The sequence below is a fragment of the Leucopleurus acutus genome (genome assembly GCF_964270905.1).
Source record: "Leucopleurus acutus genome assembly, chromosome: 5".
Lineage (NCBI taxonomy): Eukaryota > Metazoa > Chordata > Mammalia > Artiodactyla > Delphinidae > Leucopleurus > Leucopleurus acutus.
In genome coordinates, this window is record NC_139147.1 from 70933035 (window position 1) to 70953127 (window position 20093).

The following is a 20093-nucleotide window of genomic DNA, read 5'->3' on the forward strand; positions in this document are numbered from 1 at the left end:
TATCCACCAAACTGATAATAACTCTTAAAAAATACACCTCAGGCTTCCCTGGTGGCGCAGTGGTTGAGAGTCTGCCTGCCGATGCAGGGGACACGGGTTCATGCCCCGGACTGGGAGGATCCCACATGCCGCGGAGCGGCTGGGCCTGTGAGCCATGGCCGCTGAGCCTGCGCGTCCGGAGCCTGTGCTCCGCAGCGGGAGAGGCCACAGCAGTGAGAGGCCCATGTACCACAAAAAAAAAAAAAAAAAAAAAAAAATACGCCTGACGTTGAGGTGGCAGGGGGGAAAAAAAAGACACTCATCTACTGACAGTGGGAGTATATTAGTTCAACTGTTTTCAAAGGTAATTTGGTACCATGTATCAAAAGCCATAAAAATGCACATATTCTTTGAACTGGTGACCTTACTTTTAGGAACCTATCCTGATGAAATCAGAAGTACATATAAAGATATGCATGGAAAATCACTATAGCAGTACTTCAATAGTGAAAAACTGGAATTACACTGCATATTCAACAAAATGAAACTGGTTAAATTATATTCATACATATGTTTTAAAACTAGACTACAGTAAACTTACTAAAAATCATTGAATCATACACTTAGGATGGGTGAATTTTATTGTATATCAATTATATCTCAATGTTTTTCTTAAAAACAGAATCAGAAAAATGGCTATCCTTGGGTGAAGAGGCTGTTGATAGGAGGTAGGAAAAGGCGCCTGGTCTAGGAACTGACAATGTTTTTCCTGAGTTGAATGCTGATTGCACAGGTATGCTCACTTTGTAATATTTTAAGATGTATATCTCTGTGATATGCATACATTTCTGCCAGAATAAATAAATTCAAATTTACTGAATTTATGCTTCAGTAAAAAGTTAAAGTCTGTTGGAATTCAAAAAATATCCATACAGTCAAAAAATATTCTTGAAAAATACTTGAAAATTTGGGTAAAAAGCCTGATATTAAGGGAAATGTGTGTATAAATATGTGTTTGTACACAGGTTTATTGAAAATGCTAACAATATTAATATTACCACTGGGTGGTGAAATTACCAGGCTTTTTTCATATTTACATTTATCTCTAATTTGAAAACTTTCTATAATAAAATTTTATTCTTTCAAATGCTTTTAAATTTGTTAAAATGGAAAAAGCAGTATTTTCATTACTAATATATTCTTAAATAGTTGCACATGATTAAATAAATTTAAGAGGTCATGATAAGAACTAGACACTATTAAATAATTACATTATCTTATTACATTATCTTATTTTTTCCATTATTATAGAAAAAACAGGCAATATTAAATCTTCTAACTTTCATTGCTGTAAATTCGCACTCCATTGTGTTACTTGAGGAACTAGCATAACAGTAATCATGAAATCCAAAGAAACTTCATCTCAAAGAATGTCAGAACATTGGTACTATTTGTTTTTTATCAGATTGTGCAAAATAAACGCACACACTCCCCCAACATGATGGGCCCACAATTAGTAAATGCATTAACTATGTTTCAGTTTAGTCACCTCTTTCCCAAATCAATCAGGTAGTAATGGTTACTACTTTGATCATAGCTTTCAGAGGTAAAATAAATGATCAGTTAAATTCAAATACACTACTGAAATTTAAATACTCTTTCATTTACTAAGGTTATCATCTAGGGAGAAAACTTTACTTAAATGTACAGCTCAAAAAACAGCTCATATAAACAGCAAAGTAAATAAAAATATAATTCATACTTGCTAACTTTGTCTTCCCTGGTACCAGGTAGTATGGTTAAGTCCAGAATACATATGGGACAAAGGAACAAGAATCTAATTTCTCTTTCCAAAATCTTTAAGTAGTCTAAAGGACAAACATTTAAAACATATCACCAAATAACTGTCCTCTTCAAATATTCTATTTATCACATTTCTAGAGAATAAACGATCCCACAACTAAGTGAAATTTAAGTCTCTTAGGGTTAAAATTTGCTTATTTCTTTGGAAATCCTTACCAAATCAATTATATTCTTCTAATCTGTTTATTGTTTTCCTAAAGGATTTGGAAAGCCCCCAACTTAAAAGGGACGTATATATACACAAAGCCACCCTTTATCGCTGTGACATCTGCTATTGCCACATACATCATTATTAAAAAAAAAAAAACAACCCACACCCTTGGGAGTTTTTAAAGAATACGGGAGAAGTAAAAGAAGTAGTTATTTAAAGAAGACATTAATAAAAGACATTAGACAAACTGACCTAGGACAGAACTTTTTTTAAAAAATTAGCTGAAGTTGACACTGGCTTACTAACCCAATGCAAGGTCTATATTTCCCTAAAGTAGTGGTCCTCATCTCCAATGTTTTTTGTCATGCACCTCATCAATTTTTTAAAATTTATCATATCCTAATACATGTATACTATTTAAAACTATACCTATAATACTGTGTTAATATGTAATATGCCTATTAAAATAAACATAAAAAGATAATTTTTTTTTAACTAACCTTATCTCTAACATCAGGCTGAAACAGTAAGTACTGAGGAAGTCAAAGTACTTTGGAGAGAGAGAATATCTGGGGGGAAAAAGGCAGGTTTGCAAAAAAGTGCCAGAATGAGGGATTTGGAACAGGAAGATACTACACCTCAATATACAGGTAGTAAATAAAACAGGAAGTGGAAATACTGTTAATGAAGGCAAACTTGACCTCCTCAAAAATTTTCTCGAAAACAGGCCATATATACAGAAAAAGGAATCGCTCTTCGTTACATATGGTTTCTTATTCCTATGACCCCAAATTAAGCCATATATTTCAAATTACTGGCTAGCCTAAAAACTGTTCTTGAGACAATTTCCCTTAAATACCAGAAAATACAAAGATTTCAACACAGATTTCAATATCAATGAACACTGCTTTGACAAGGTTTTAAAGTTAGTTTTGGAAAATCTGCCAGAATGAAAACTGTATGTACCACTGAGCCAGCAACCTCACTGCCAGGAGTATATACAATCCTATGAATGTGCTTAGTCATAAAAATTAACCAAAGATGTATGTACAAGGATGTCTGGTGCGACCTTTTAATGGAAAAAGACTGGAAACAACCTAAGCATCCAGTAATAGAAGACTTGTTAAATTAATTATGATTCAACCATACACTGGAATACACACAGTCATTAAAGTGAATGAGGTAGTTATATGTGCTGGGTAAAAAGTTTTCCAAGATATATTAAGTGGGAAAAAAAAATCAAGAAGAAGATACATAGACAAAATGTAAGCCCCACTTGTATCACACACCTCAACCAGCGTCTGGGCAGAGTAAGCTGGACAGGAAATAAACAAGGCTCTCAAACAAGAAAAGTTAATTTCACTAAGCCCATGGTAAATGGGAAAAGGACAAAGCTACCCTAAGAAAAATGATAAAGAAAAGTATGTTTTTTATTGTCCTTGAAGCTCTCTTATATGCACTTACTATCTTTAACTTTCCCCCTTGTAACTCCTACACGATCTATGTCAAAGCTCTTATGTGCTTCTCTGCACATTCAAAAGCCCAAATACAGCAAAAGGTCCCATGCTCAAAAGTTAACACAGGCTACTTTCCTTCTCTAATTTCAATATTTTCAGGAAGGATCAGCTGAGTGTAAAGAAAGGAAACTGATGTTATCAATCTGCACTAACATGTGAATATTTAAATGTCTCTTCCTGCTAAACCTTCAAAAAGCCAACTGTTTTTTGACCCAAATGTCTATACAATTAATGGAAATTCAGGTGTCAGGAATATTACACAGGAGAGAGAAAGAAAGAATGCTTAAGTCATGTCACTTATGTGAAAGGCTGCTCTGGAAGTAAAAACAAAATAAACAACTAATCTGCATTCCCAGGAGCCTCTGTCAAATGGGGAAAAAGCAGGACTAGGTGGAGTAATAAGCAATAAGCCGCCCTGAGCTCCTTGTAAATGACCCATTATTCTCCAACTGAAGGAAGCTTCGGCAGCTGACAAAGAATATAAAACCGCAGAGCTGTTATGATCCAAGACAGGGCGGACAATGATGTTCTAGAACTAATTCAGCTAAAGGTAAGATGGCACTCCTTCTGGAGTTACCCAGAACAGAGATTGCTAAAAACTAGAACTTAGTAAGAGAGGGAGGGAAGGAAGGGGCCCACTTCAGGCCAATTTCTCTGAAAGCCCCCTTTAGCAGATTATTTCAAATGCTGCATTCTTTTCCCCCTTCCAAGTTTTGTTCTTCCCTCATCTCCATCCCTCTGCCAGAGAAGCTAGAAGGTATAGTAAAAGGAATATTGAGGGGACCACATTCAGCTTTCTGCTCCATTCAATTCTCCCTCTCCCACACACACCCCCACCCCCACCTTTCGTATCGAAAAATGTTTGGTTCAGCTGTGTAAAAGTAATCCAAATTGCAGCCGATTAAGAAATCCCTAGTCATTTAAGCCTAATGGCAATGCGGTACTTAAAGAGAATATAAATTATCAGCCATCACTTTCTCCTGCCTTCCAGAAAAGACAGTTGACTCTTCTTGTTGGACCTTCTAATTTAATGCTTCTAATCAACTGTGTGCAAGCAATTAGAAACTATGCTGTATAGATCTGTATAAGTTGAAATAGAGTAAATAAGCTTTGAGTCAGGGCTTTTTCATATTTTCAGAGGACAAAGTTAACAGAAGCATAATATATGAACAAGTTGGGCATTACTACTCATTTTTTTTATTTTTTTCGGTACGCGGGCCTCTCACTGTTGTGGCCTCTCCCGTTGCGGAGCACAGGCTCCGGACGCGCAGGCTCAGCGGCCATGGCTCAACGGGCCCAGCCGCTCTGCGGCATGTGGGATCCTCCCGGACCGGGGCACGAACCTGTGTCCCCTGCATCAGCAGGCGGACTCTCAACCACTGCGCCATCAGGGAAGCCCTACTACTCATTTTTAATCAACTATACAATGCTTACTGCGTTTTTTTATGGGCATTCTATAAATTAAAATGAGAATTCAACTTAAAAATTCTATAAATTATGGGAATTCAACTTAAAAATGCTTACTGAGTTTTTTATGGGAATTCTATGCAATTAATAAGGAAAATGTCTTTCCAAATTTATTAATAGGTTTGAGTCTATATTATAAAATTCAGAGATTATCATAACCTGGAGAAGAAAGACAACTAACATGTGTTGAGGATCTACCAGATGTAAGACACTATGCTGGGCACACTGATATGTTACTTCACTTAATATTTACAGTAACACTCAAGACAGTAATAGTATATCCCCATTTAACAGACGAAGAAACTGGAGTTTGCCCAAAGTCACAAAGCTAGCATGTAAACTGGGATTTGAAAACAGACTTACCTCGTTTAATGCACTTTTTACCATACCGTACTACCTCCGTCTTGAAAAGGCCCTGGACACTAAGAACTCGTTGAACTCATTCTCTTCTCACCCACCCACTCTGGAGCCACCCTGTCACCACTGCTTGGCTTGGTAAAGCAATCCTTAGTTGGCTACCATCGCATGGCTACCATGGGAGAATTCTGTGTGACACAGAATCCCTTTTCTCCTTCAGCATGCATAGACACCTTCCACAATTCCTAAATTCCACTTCTACCTATTATTCACAGCTCAGTAAATTTCTCCCCGTTCTTTTTTCATGGGTTCACATATACCCCCTTAATCCTTCCATTCTTTCTTCAAACCTTTACCAAGTTACTTTAGGAAAATCTCTCTTTCTTTTTCCTTTACTTTCCCATTTTCACTTGGAAATCAAAAAAAAATAATCCTAAATACGGCTGATAAATGTAGGAGCTATGCTAAAGATATACCTGTAGCAAAGAAAAGAGGGCTGTAAGTTTTAAAGTGAAAACAGATTTGAAGGCTTGTGCCATAATCCTCTAATATTCTTGAAAGCACCTACTTTCCCCTTCAGAATGTACATGAATATTGATCTGCCACTTTATCACCTTTAATTGAATCTGCATTCAAGTGTGAAAAAAATATATCTCACTTAAAGATACTGCTTTTCTGTTTTATTTACTGAGTTTGGCTGTAATATTATTTTCCATCAACATTTATTGAATAATGTAAAACTTTAACTAAATGAGTCAAAACAGATTATAGTTGGCAAGCTTAGGAACCTAAACATCATTCTTTTCTATAAAAAGAGTAATTTCCAACTCAAAGTCTTCTCCCAAATCAATACCCTGCCTTGTATCAGAACCCATTCAACCTATAAAGAAACTTCACTCATAGGCTAAAGAGAAGTACTCAAAGGAACCTGAAACAGATTTAAAAAAAAAAAAAAAGCTAGATTTCACAAATTACTTCTGATTCAAAGTATTTTCAACAAACTCCTTGCTGTCTGGAGGATGCCAGTTACATTAATTTGGATATTAATATTTCTAACCTATGTAGTCAGTGAGAAATTACACCTTACAACTATCAGCATTAGAAATACAAGTATCCATCAGCCTCAAGATCAAATTGGTATTACAAAGAAACCCACGATCAAAATGGATTTAACAATCTGCCATTTGTCATTCCTCAGAAGTTTTCTATTGCTTCTCATCCTTCAAAAGTATAGTTTTGATCTAAGCAAAAACTGCTTCATCTCTAATTTAGAAACAAAATCTAGCTCTTATCTAGGGATACTCTACACTCAGAAACCCCTTCAGATACACCTTTGTATAACTACCGTCTTGCATCTATAAAGCATATTTTGTAAACTATGCCCTTTGACTTTTAATTGTTACTATTCAAAACATCCTAATAGGAGCATCATTTACAATAATGGCAACTAGACAAAAAGGCCTTTTTTATTAGTGCTAGCAACAATAAAAGATGTTTAATAAGAGAATTTACAGACTAAGATAAATCACTTACACAATATGACAACTAAATAAAAACCTGTGATCGTTTTTTAACCACAGAAAAATAATTTATAAATATTTAAGCCAAAGTTAACAGGCATCTCTATATGCCCAATGCCCCGCTCAAATAAAGCAGAATCTAAGCATATTCTCCATTCCAAATACTCATCACCAGTCTTCTAAAACAATGTAACAACAAGAAATTAGTGGTATTTAGAAATGGTAAGACATCAAATTTATGGCAACTGTTTGTTGAGAAACAGCTATATTTTATCTTTAAAAGGAGAGGGAAAGGGAAAAGGGAAAAAAGATCCAAGCAAAACAGAACCCTACATTCTGCTAGATCTAGTTGTTTCATCCATCTCATTTTATGCCAATACCAACAATTCAAACATTTGTATTAAAAATACTTACTCTATTAGGAAACTATAAATTTTCTACAGTTTTGTATAATAAAAGAAACATTAAAAATACTTCTTAAACTTCCCTACACACTAAGCTATTTTTAATATGTACTATGTAATAACCAAGACTCATTTCAAAACAGAAAAGTGTTAACTATTTAAATCAAAATTTTAAACATTGGATAAATGCTCTCACTTCACAATACAAACCCTATTTGTGAAGTACAATAAAACTAAAAATGCGTTCATCGCCTTCAATGCCAAAAACACCGAAAATGTCTTATGACCATTTTCTAATAAAGTTAAATCAATAGGCCTAATATAAATACTCGATACAAGTATACAAAATTTACCAAAACTAACTGTTATCTCAAGTCTCAAAAAAAAAGGTACCTAGGTTAATATATGTTGATATTGACATAAAATATGATGGAAAACTGACAACTAATTTCCAACCCTTTAATAAATTCTCTAGTAGAAACATACAATATTTGATACTTGTTTCAAAATACAGTATTTACAACAGACCAAGAACCATATAATGTAATTACAATGAAATATTTTTCATCTACAAAAATATAATGTATATAATGTCTTTGGGAATAAGTTGTTCTGATGAGATCTAAACATTTAGAATAATAGATTTTTTAGAGTTAGAAGGAACCAGTTACACATCATTTAGCTTTATGTGTAGCTAAAAAGATCCTCTCACCCAAGCCCCTCATCCTTGCCTTAAGACTCTAAAATGTTAAACAAACCATTTCAACCTAATGGCAGTGAAACAAAATGAGGAATTATCTCAAAAGTCACTTTTAACTTTTAAGACCTTATTCCACCTTATGACATCAAGACAGCAGTATTTAATCAAAGAACCATGATGACTATTCACAAAACTAAAATTGTCTCAGAACTCAAAACAATTTCCAAAGCACTGTCACAGGCCAAGAGTTAATATGTCTTAATATTTAAAACTTATATTTTAATGTTAGTCCAACTAGATAAATGGAAAGTAAATCTGACAAACCCTAATGTGACAGACAACTAGCTATCCCCCCAGATTCTGTTCTCTCCTTCTTGCCCAATAATAAAATATTAAGTAAGACACACAATGACCTAGGTAAGACTCATTTTCCAGCCTCCCATGCAGATGGTTGTGGTCATGTAACAGTTAAAGCCAATGGGACATAAGTAGAAATGATATACACAACTCTCCTAAAAGGAAAAGAAATGTTCTTCCCTTTTCCCTCTTTCTGTTGGCAGACATGATGGTAACGCTCTTGGACCACAAGATAGAATAACTAATACTTAATATAAATGATTATTAAAATTATCTACATGACTGCTTCCTTATATTAGCATAGGAAAACATACAATATGTACAAAGGTACAGTAACATATGCTTTTTCACATTTAAAAAATTATATGCCAAACACCATTAAATTTGATTAATAGGTCTAATTTTCCCACATATGAAAATAGTTTCCCTGGAAATCCTGGAAAATTTAATGTGGGTATGTATGCGTTTATGACAGGTGAGTGAAAAATGCAATAAACCCTGCTGAAGAAAAGGGTTAAAGAAGGAAAAACCTTCCCACTTAAATTTCACCTAAGATTACATAATAAGCTACACATATTTTCTTGGGCTAAACTTAAAACCCAAAGCTGTATCATTACTCATCAATTTTCTCTTAACACTGTTTTCTCAAGAAAAAATATTAAATCCCAAGTTTCTTCCAGATATAAATATTACAACATAAAGAAACTATTATACAAACTTAACATGAAATTCTAGCAGCCAAAAAAAAGGTTTCATATTTGAAAATTTTACTTATTCATGATTATGAAAAATAAGTATTGAAGTTACCTGAGACTAACGTAAAAATGAAGACTTCAAGGAAGGGAATGCTGTAGAGTTGAAAAAGAAATCATGGTTGAGTTTCTACCTTTCATAGGCTTCAGAGACCCTCAATACCACTTCAATCATTTATGCCATCCAATTCCTACAAAAAAAATAAAAATAAAACACAACAAACAAAACACATTACTTACTGAGACAAAAATACTGTACAAATATAACATGGACAAACTGGTATGCATAATGAAGTGAGCACTCTTTGTAAATAGCAAGTTATGCCTGAATAACCAGTGCAATGACTTCTTTTTAAATCTGAAACTGGGAAAATACAATAGTGATAAGTAGTAACTGTGAAATAACCCTGGCCTTGTAAAGAATAATTTGCCTAGATCTGGAGTGTACAACTTCAGAGACATGGGATATTGAAGGAAATTCAGAAGGTTATAGACCTACACGTTTACAAAAGAGAAATCAGTGATTAAAAACTCACTTAATAACACTATTTTTATCTGCTTTGCAAAGGCTATAAAGTGAAGAGAGAAGCAAACACAATTCTAGGCCTTAAAAATAACAAACAGAACTAGTCCTGTACAGAATGTACATGTATTCACAGTAGAAAGGATTACAGTTGTAAAATCATACTAAATACCTACAGAAATATGATCACCAAGGTCATCTTTGACTAGAAAAGCTGACAAAAATGGGAATAATCATAGGGAGACTATGTTCCATACCCCCAAAAATTAAAATGAAAAACATAAGCTATACACAAGAAGAAAATTTCCTGTCAGTGAATATTTCTGAACCCAGTAACAGACTAAAGAGTTTATGGAGTTTCCTACCATAGAGGTTTTTAAAAATACTACATTCCTACCTATTAAGAATAATTTGTATTTACTCCTCCACAGAAAGCTTGGAGACCAGATGATATGACACACCTTACGATTTTATATCCGTTTTTACAGTGGTGCAAAGGCAATAAGAATAGTCTTTCTCACCTAAAACATACCAGTAATAAGTCCATCTTTGTACTTCAGAAAGTATAATACATTCACTTTTTAAAACATTTCAACACTGTATCCATATTTTTTTAAAGTTTAAATTCTGATGGAACTATTTACCCCTCAGTATCCTTTCATTTCAGAATTTTCCTGCATATTCACGCATGTCTACTTTTGCAGATGAACTCTTGCTCAAAAAAACCATTTTTTTCCACTAGGATTGTATCATATATAAATAAATAGCAAAATGACAACAGTAACAATAACCTGGGCAGGCAGGGAGGGAGTCACAATCTGAAATTACTCCAATATGTTATCTAAAATGCCCAGTTTTCAACAACAAATTATAAGGTGTACCAAAAAAAAGAAAGAAAAGAAAAATGTGACCCACATTAATGAAAAATAGCAATCACAACAAACAGTTTCTGAGCATCCCCAGATGTTGGTTTAAGCAAAGATTTCAAAACATCTATTATAGACATGTTAAAAAAGAACCCATCTTTAACTTTTTTTAATTATGAAAACAATCAACAGATAAGAAATTCTCAATAAGGGTACAGAATTTATGTAAAAGAACCACATGGAAATTCTGAAGTTGAAAAGTATAATAACTAAAACAAAAAATCTACTACAGGATTCAAGATGGCAGAAGAAAATAGATGACCTTGAAGATATATCAGTAGAAACTGTCCAATCTGAAGAACAGTGAGGAAAAAAAATTGAAGAAAACCGAACAGAGCCTCAGAGAACAACTTCTCAACATTTCTGGAGTTCCAGAGGAGAGAAGGGGCAGGGAAAATAATTTTTTTTAATAAAACACCACCAGAAAATTTTCCAAATTTGATTTTTTAGAAGAAATCAAATCTATGAGTCTTAGAAGTTCAAAGAATCTCATGGAGAATAATTACAAAGAGACACACCTAGACACATCATAGCCAAACTGTTAAAAACAAACACAAGGAGAAAATCATGCAAGCATAAAGAGAAAAATTACTCAGCATGTGCAGGGAACCACAATACGATTAACAGCTGACTTTCAAGCAGAAACAACAGAGGCCAGAAGACAGTGGGATCACATTCTCAAAGTGCTGAAAGAAAAAAACCTGTCAAGCAAGAAGGCAGCAAAACTACCCTTCAAAAATGAAGGCATAATAAACATAGTCTCAGATGAACAATGACTGAGAGAATTTTTTGCAGACCTGTCATACAAGAAATACTAAGGGAAGTCCATCAAGTTGAAAGGAAATGACACCAGACTTAAATACACAGGAAGAAAAGAACGCCAGAAATGGTAAATATGTGGGTTAAACTAAAAAACTCTATAAAATACATTTTTTTAATTTCTTCTCTTAACATCTTTAAAAAATATAAGAATCTATAAAGCAATGGTTACAACACTGTATTGCTGGGTTTGTAGCATATATGAATGTAATATATATATATATATATATATATATATGAGTTGTGGCACAATAGAGGAAGGAGAAAATGGAGCTATACTGGAGCAAAGTTCCTGATACTGACTTAGTGTTATTATTAAGCAAACTGTTAAAATGTATAATGTAAACACCATAGCAATCACAAAGAAAATATCTTAAATTATATTTAGAAAAGACATCAATAGAGTAATTAATATGGCACACTAAAAAACATTTAACACAAAAGAAGGCAGCAAAGGAAGCACAGAGAAACAAAAACCATAAGAGACATACATAAAACAAATGGCAAAATGGCAAATGTAAATCCAACCATGTCCATAATTAAATATGAATGTCTAAACAGCCCAATAGAAAGGCAGAGACTGCCAGATTGGACAAAAATAAGATTCAACTATGTGCTGTCAACAAGAGACACACTTTACGGCTTCCCTGGTGGCGCAGTGGTTGAGAGTCCGCCTGCCAATGCAGGGGACATGGGTTCGTGCCCCGGTCTGGGAAGATCCCACACGCCGCGGAGCGGCCTGGCCCATGAGCCATGGCCGCTGAGCCGGTGCATCCGGAGCCTGTGCTCCGCAACGGGAGAGGCCACAACAGTGAGAGGCCCGTGTACCGCAAAAAAAAACAAAAACAAAAAAGGGACACACTTTAAATTCAAGACAAAGTAAAAAGATGCGGAACAAGGATATATATACTATGGAAAGAGTAACCATAAGACAGATGGCACGGTTATATTAGTATTAGACAAAACAGACTTTAAGACAAATATTACTGGAGATGAAGAAAGATATTTCAAAATGACAGTCAATAAATTAGGAAAATATTATAATAATTATAAACCCTAAAATAATGAAGAGCCCTAAAAAAATAAAACAACTAACATTATTAAAAAGAAAAATAGAAAATTCAACAATTAGCATTGGAGATTTCAATACCCCATACTAAATAATTGACAGAATAACTATACAGCAAATTAACAAACATATAGAAAACCTGAACCACACTCTCAACCAACTATACCTAGTTGGCATATAGAAAACTCCAGCAAACAACAGAATACATATTGTTGTCAGGTACACACTCTCCAGCACAGACCAAATGCTAGGCCATTAAACAAGTCTCATAAATGTAAAAGGACTGAAGTCATACAAAGTATGTTCTCCAACCATAACACAATTAAAGTAGATATCAACTAAGTTAGAAACTGGAAAATTCTCAAGTGTTTGGAAATTAAACTTCACAATTTTGAATAACATATGGGTCAAAAAAGAAATTAAAAGAAAACAGATGTTAGAGAATATTTTTAACTGAATGAAAACAAAAACAAACACATCAAAATGAATGGGATGCAGCTCGAGCACTACTTTAAATATAACTTTAAGTATACTGAAAAAAAGAGGAGTCTCAAATCAATGACATGAGCCTCCACTTTAATAAATCAGAAAAGGAGTAAACTAGGGGACTTCCCTGGTGGTCCAGTGGTAAAGAATCCACCTTCCAATATAGGGGACGTGGGTTCAATCCCTGGTCAGGGGAACTAGGTTCCCACATGCTGCAGGGCAGCTAAGCCCGTGTGCAACAACAACTGAGCTCGCACACCTCAACTGGAAAGCCCGCATGCAGCAAACTACAAAGCCCACACACTCCGGAGCCCACACGCCACAACTACAGAGCTCACATGTCCTGGAGCCTGCGTGCCACAACTAGAGAAGAGAAAAAACCTGCACACCACAACTAGAGAGAAGCCCGCACACCACAAGGAAAGATCCCGCACGCCTCAACGAAGATCCCACATGCTGCAACTAAGACTCAATGCAGCCATAAATAATCAATTAATTAATTAAAATATTTTTAAAAAGAAAAAGAGCAAACTAAACCCTAAAGCAAGCTGAAAAATATATTGAAACTTTAGAGCAAAAATAAATAAAATACAAAACAGGTAGAGAATAACTTGTTTTTTTTAAAAAGATCCGAAAAATTTACAAACTTTTAGGAAGACTAACCAACAACAAAGAGAAAAAACACAAATTACCAAAATTAGGAATGAAAGAAGGGATATTACCACTGACCTCACAAAAATTAAAAGAATTATACGGGAAGGAATATTATAAACAGATATATGCCAACAAATTAAACAACTTTTATGAAATTCCTAAAAAGACATATATTACTGACACATAAACTAATTAAAGAGGAAACAGAAATATCTGAACATAACAAACTGAGTTAGTATTTAAAATCTTCCCACAAAGAAATGACCTCACTGATGAATTCCATCAAATATTTAAGGGGGCAATACCAATCCTTCACAAACTCCTTCACAAAACAGAGGAAGAGGGTACATTTTGCAACTCAATCTATAAAGCTGGAGTTTCTTTGATATAAAGACATGACATGAAAACTATACTCCAATGTCTCTCATAAACATAGATACAATATCCTTACAAAATATTAGTAAACTGAAACTAGCAACAGATTAAAAAAAAGGCATATATATACACCAAGACCAAGTAATATTTACCCCATGAAGGCAATGGTGGTTTAACATCTGAATATCAATTAATGTAATACACCATATTAAGAGACTAAAGGACAAAAACCACATGGTTATCTCAATAAACAAAGAAGAATTTGAAAAAATTCAACACTTACTCATGATAAAAAAATCTCAACAAACTAAGACTAGAAGAGGACTTCCTCAAACTGATAAAAGGTATCTACAAAAAAAAAAAAAACAACTAAAAACTAACATCATGCTTACTGGTTAAACACTGAATGCTTTCCTCCTAAAAATCAGGATGTCCATTTTCACCACTTCTATTCAAGATTGTACTAAAGGTTCTAGCTAGTAAAATAGAGCAGGCAAAATCAATCAATCAACCAACCAACCAACCAATCAATCCATCAAGTAATGGCATCCAGATTAGAAAAGACGAAATAAAACTGTCTTCACTCTCTAGCAATGTGATCTTGTATGTAGAAATTTCCCAATGAATCCACAAAAAAGCTACGAGAACAAATAAACAAGTTCAGCAAGGCCACCGCCACTGAGAACTGATAAACAAGTTCAGCAAGGGCACAAGATATTAGATCAATAAAGAAAAATCAATTATATTTCTATAGTGAAATGACAGCTTTATATCACATCTTCCGTATTACAAATTTGAGCTGAGGGCTTCCCTAGTGGCACAGTGGTTAAGAATCCACCTGCCAATACAGGGGACGCGGGTTCGAGCCCTGGTCCAGAAGATCCCACGTGCCACTGAGCAACTAAGCCTGTGTGACACAACTATTGAGCTTGCGCTCTAGAGCCCGCGAGCCACAATTACTGAAGCCCGTGCACCTAGAGCCCATGCTCCACAACAAGAGAAGCCACCGCAATGAGAAGCCCGTGCACCACAAAGAAGAGTAGCCCCCACTCACCACAACTAGAGAATGCCCATACACAGCAACAAAGACCCAATGCGGCCAAAAATAAATAAATAAAATAGATACATCATTAAAGAAATTAAAAATGTTAAAAAAAAATCTGAATTGATTCAAATTTTCTGTCCTATCCCTCAGTAGAGTTTTAAAATTTTTTTCAAGTAGATTTCTCCCAGGTATTTTATCTTTTTAGTTGTTACTGTGAATGTATACATCTTCTTCCTTTATTAGCCCTAATTCTATTTGTATTAAAAAATCATTTATGTATAACTGATTTTATAAGCAGTTCCTTTACTGAATTCTCAGTACAAAAAACAAGCAGGCAGATGAACTGAACTGATTTCAGGAACAGATCCCCCCCCATGCAAAAAAAAAAAACCATGGAAATTCAGTATACGATAAATGTGGCATTTCAAATATGTAGAAAAGAAATGCATCGTTCAATAACGGGAATGAGGACAAAGGGTAAGCCATCTGGAAAAAAGTAAAGCTGATCTCTACATTTATTGCTTATACCGAATATATTCAATATAAATCAAGATTTTAAACAATTTAAACCATAAAAAGTAATAGAAAACCCATATAACTTTTCAAGTTCACTGAATATAAAACTACCAAGCTAAAACTACCAATCATAAGAAACATAACTAATTTTGTCACTTAGAAAAAAACAATGCCAAACCATGACAAGCCAACAATTCATGTCATTCAGAGATGTTATAATGTGGAGGGGAAAACGAGTCCTACAATCAGTGGGGGAGACCTTTTATTTTAAACCTTACACAGGAAACCCCACCCCCACCCCAGCCCTGAAGAAAAAGATCTCTAAATTCAATCATACAAAATTAAAACGTCAACAAGGCAAAAATAAAATCAAAAGATAAGCAAAAACTGAGTAAAAACCATCTGCCTAACGCATGACCAAACAGATCACTGAAAATATATATATGGCCAATAATAATGGGGAAAAAAATGCTCAAACTCACAATGAAATTTTGAAAAGCAATACTAAACAACAAAAAACTGACAAATACTACAAGCTGACAGTAGCTAGTATTATCAAAGAGATAAAGAGATTCCCATTTTCCCAGACTACTGATGTTGGGGCAATCTTTTTAGCTGGGCAATTCAACCACCAAATTACTAAAGGTACAAACTTTTTGACCCAACAATTTTTCCTTTAGGAATTTATACTACAAATATATTTTTAAATATGTGCAAAGATGTATCCAAGAATATTCACCATATTCCCATTTATTACTGCAAAAAAACTTAACCTAAATATCCATAAATAGGAGGCTAGTTAAAATAATTATGGTACATCCAAATATAGGAATACTACACAGAATGAAATAAGAGGAATGATATGCAAAGATACAGAAGCTAACAACAAAAAAGACATGCTGATAATAAACAACATGTACGGTGTGATCTCATTTTTATAAAAGTTATGTAAATATAGGTATACATATAAATTTCTGCATATATATGGAAAATGTCTGTAATGATACACACACACACACAAATGTTAACAGTAAATGGGAATAAGAAAAGATTTTTTTTAATTTTTTACATTATAACATTCTCTACTGCGTAAGTGTATATTCCTCTTATAATAAACCTGGGTAAGAAGTGAGAAGTGTTAAACGAAATCTTAAAATATGGCCACTAAAACTGCTAATATTTTCACACCTTCGCTTTAAAAGAATTCTCAAAACAAATAAAATTTATGAGAATCTTTGAATTTTTATGATCATTAATAATGAGAATATGTGCCATTGACAAACATGTAAATACCTTGAAAACTGTGAAATACTTAATTTTCTTTCACTTTGTTTGAAAGATAAAAGCAAGGTCTAATATATGTACCAACATAGCCCAACAAGACAGGAGAGGATCATGGTTCTTCCTAAAATAAGGGAACCTGAGCCTAAAAAAGAGAAATGCAAGTAACCTTGTTAAGTGAGAAAAGATAATGGCCTTCATACAGAACTAATAACATTAATTCTTTCCAATGTATAGATGTTCGTATCTGTATATAGTGATATCATGCTATGTATATGTAATATTCACGCTATATATAAGCAAGTATAAAAGAAAAAGGGAATGTCCAGTAAATGCAGAGTCCTACCCAACAGCTATGATATGTGTGTTCATGTTCAAGTATATGGGCATCTATCACAGGTAAAAATTAGAGGTTGAATAAAACAGGGTTGGATTACCTCTACAAAATAGGTCAGGCAAATGCCCATCCCGCCAGATCACTTGGCCGAATTTCCAAGCTGTTGATTCCTCCCTCTATCCTATAAAAGTACAAAAATACAGGTTATGTCCCCCCAAAAAGCAGGATTAGACATATTCTTAAAGTCAGGTAAAATAGGTATATCAAAATGTGCTAAATCTGACAAAATTCTTTCCATGGTAGATACTACTGGATTAAATAAAATTACTTCACTTAGAATACTTAGTTCAACTGTAACTACCCATCAGTGCTGAATGATATCATGAAGAAAAGAAATGACCCAGACACTAACTGGACTTTTCAAATTTAACTTCTAGCTGAGGATTAGGATTTCTTTAAAATCAGGGTAATAAACTAGAATTATCATAAACAACTTAAAACAGGAAGGAAGGCACAAAATGTATTTCACTAAAATCATGTTGATGTTCTCAATTACTCAAATAGTACTAGTTCCTGTTAAAATCCCAAAGTAACATTTCCCTGAGCTCAAAGTCTAATTATATTAAGAATATAGTTTTTGAAAATACAAAAATGTTTAAAATTTTCAAGGCAAAGATATTTAATAATGTTAAAATGGTCCATAAATATTTTTTTGATGTCTATAATCAATCTTTTAACAGAGACTAATACAGAAAATTAACACTCCATGTTGGTATTGCATTGATATCAGACATATATAATTTTCTTCCTGCAACTGGGATATGTTTTCCTGGTATATGAAATGGAGGTAATGAAGACTGAAAGCTGAAATTTTAGTAGAAACAAAGAATAGGCCAAATATAACTTTTATTCAGAAATAAAAAAGCATTTTATATAATAGCCTAAACACATTTTTAGGACTCAATAAATACCCTGCAAATAAATAAGCTATAAATATAACAGCAGGAAAATTAAAGAAACTCTAAATCTTCAGAAAATAACCAAGTATATTAATTCTAACCTGTGTTTACACAATTTTATCAAGGGATTACAAACATTACAGCATTTCTGATAATTCAGCATTTTCTAGTCCTTAGCCAATCAGTAGCTTTGTTGCTAAACTAGTTATGAACAAAAAATCTATTTAAAATAATTTATTTCTACTAAGTTCTTAATTGCCTGCCTCAAAGTTTTGTTTCCAAGCATTCAAAAGAGCATATATGCCATTCCTCTCAATTACTTAAAACTACTTTTAAACATATTTTTTCTACAGTGTTAGTACCAAAAAGATAATAAAAGCCATAAAACTATATTATTGTGGTAGACACAAAAACAGGTAAAGTACAATAAAACTGTATCTGCACTACACTGCTATCACCATTCTACATTATTTACTGTATTCAACTTTTAGAATTTCTAACACAGTTCACAGGAATAGAGTAAAGTTGAACAGAAAAGACACGGTAAAGTCTATATATGGGAAATAAAAATGTCTTTAGACTTAGCAACTTTGGTATTACATTATGAGTCTTTTAAAGTTGACTGGATTTATCTAGTCCACAATCAAAACATTATTACTTACATCATCACATAATAATGGTAACATATACAGCTGGACAAACGTTTTTGAAATGTTAATATTCTGTTGAAAACATTTTCACAAAAAGCCTACTCACCTTGCATCACTTTTTATTGAAATCTCTAAACTAAGGCTGTCACACATCAAAGACTATAACTAGGTATGTTAAAAGAGAAGGAAACAAAAATAGTGAAGAAGGAAAAAGCAGCATGCCTCACTCCCACATACACACATCCCCCAAATGTGCAAAATAATATAACCTGAAAGTCCAAATCTATAAACAGAAATTTTGGAATGTCTTTCCCATCACAACCTTTCCTCTACCATGGAAACCCACAATTCCCCCTAACTCACCTGCCACATAGTCTCTGTCTCTGGAAACCTAATTCATTTAGCATCATCTACCAATTTCACTTATCCTTCCAAGTCTCTGTCCCTCCTTCTCCTCTACCACCCCTCTCCACCAAAAGTGGGGAAAAGAAAAGAATCTACCAGGCTGGAAACTAAGACCCTGTAAGTATAAAAAGAAAGGTATAAAGTTACTTGGGCAACCACCCAATGATCAGCTAAGATCTTCCTCTCTCCCTGCCCCACCTCCCCTACTTTAGGAGTAACTGAATATTCCTGCTTAGCAATTCCTCTAATTTAAGATTTTGCTGGCTAATTATTCCCTGATTATAATCAATTGTGCAGGGGCTTCCCTGGTGGCACAGTGGTTAAGAATCCGCCTGCCAATGCAGGGGACACAGGTTCAAGCTCTGGTCCGGGAAGATCCCACATGCTGCGGAGAAACTAAGCTCGTGCGCCACAACCACTGAGCCTGCGCTCTAGAGCCTGCGAGCCACAACTACTGAAGCCCATGCACCTAGAGCCCGTGCTCTGCAACAAGACAAGCAACCACAATGAGAAGCCCACACACCACAACGAAGAGCAGCCCCTGCTCACCGCAACTAGAGAAAGCCCACGCACAACAACGAAGACCCAATGCAGCCAAAAATAAATAAATAAAATAAATTTATTTAAAAATAATAATAACCACTTGTGCAGGTATAATAATCAAATTAAGACAAAATACATATTAAGGAAAATAAATGAAATATTTTTCAGGGACCGTTAGCTACTACCTGTCCATTATTTAGTTCTGATAGACTGGCAGGATTTCTATGTATTTACCAGCAGGTGGTCTGATCAATTATTCAGGCCAACATTTTTGTCATTAACTGCATCAACATTTTTGATCAACTGATATGTATATGCAACACTACCTAAGATTCCTAAGACATGCATAAAATATCATGGTCTCTGCCCAAAGGAGTTCATAATCTAGCAAGAATGGAAAACACAAGAAATAATGTTAGTTTTGATAATATAATGTGT

The 20093-nt window shown here is 34.2% G+C and overlaps 1 protein-coding gene across 5 annotated transcripts in view; it reads right to left on the minus strand.

Annotated features, from left to right (window-relative positions):
- ZNF148 (zinc finger protein 148) overlaps positions 1-20093 on the minus strand; it is a 181022-nt gene that overhangs the window by 81261 nt on the left and 79668 nt on the right. For 4 of the 5 annotated variants that reach the window (XM_082839599.1, XM_082839598.1, XM_082839600.1 and 1 more), the window contains exons 2-3: positions 17199-17279; positions 9123-9258 (exon numbers count right to left, since the gene is read on the minus strand). The gene's annotated coding sequence lies outside the window, so the exon portion shown is untranslated. The remainder of the gene's footprint in view (positions 1-9122; positions 9259-17198; positions 17280-20093) is intronic. The other variant, XM_082839601.1, reaches the window with a different exon arrangement.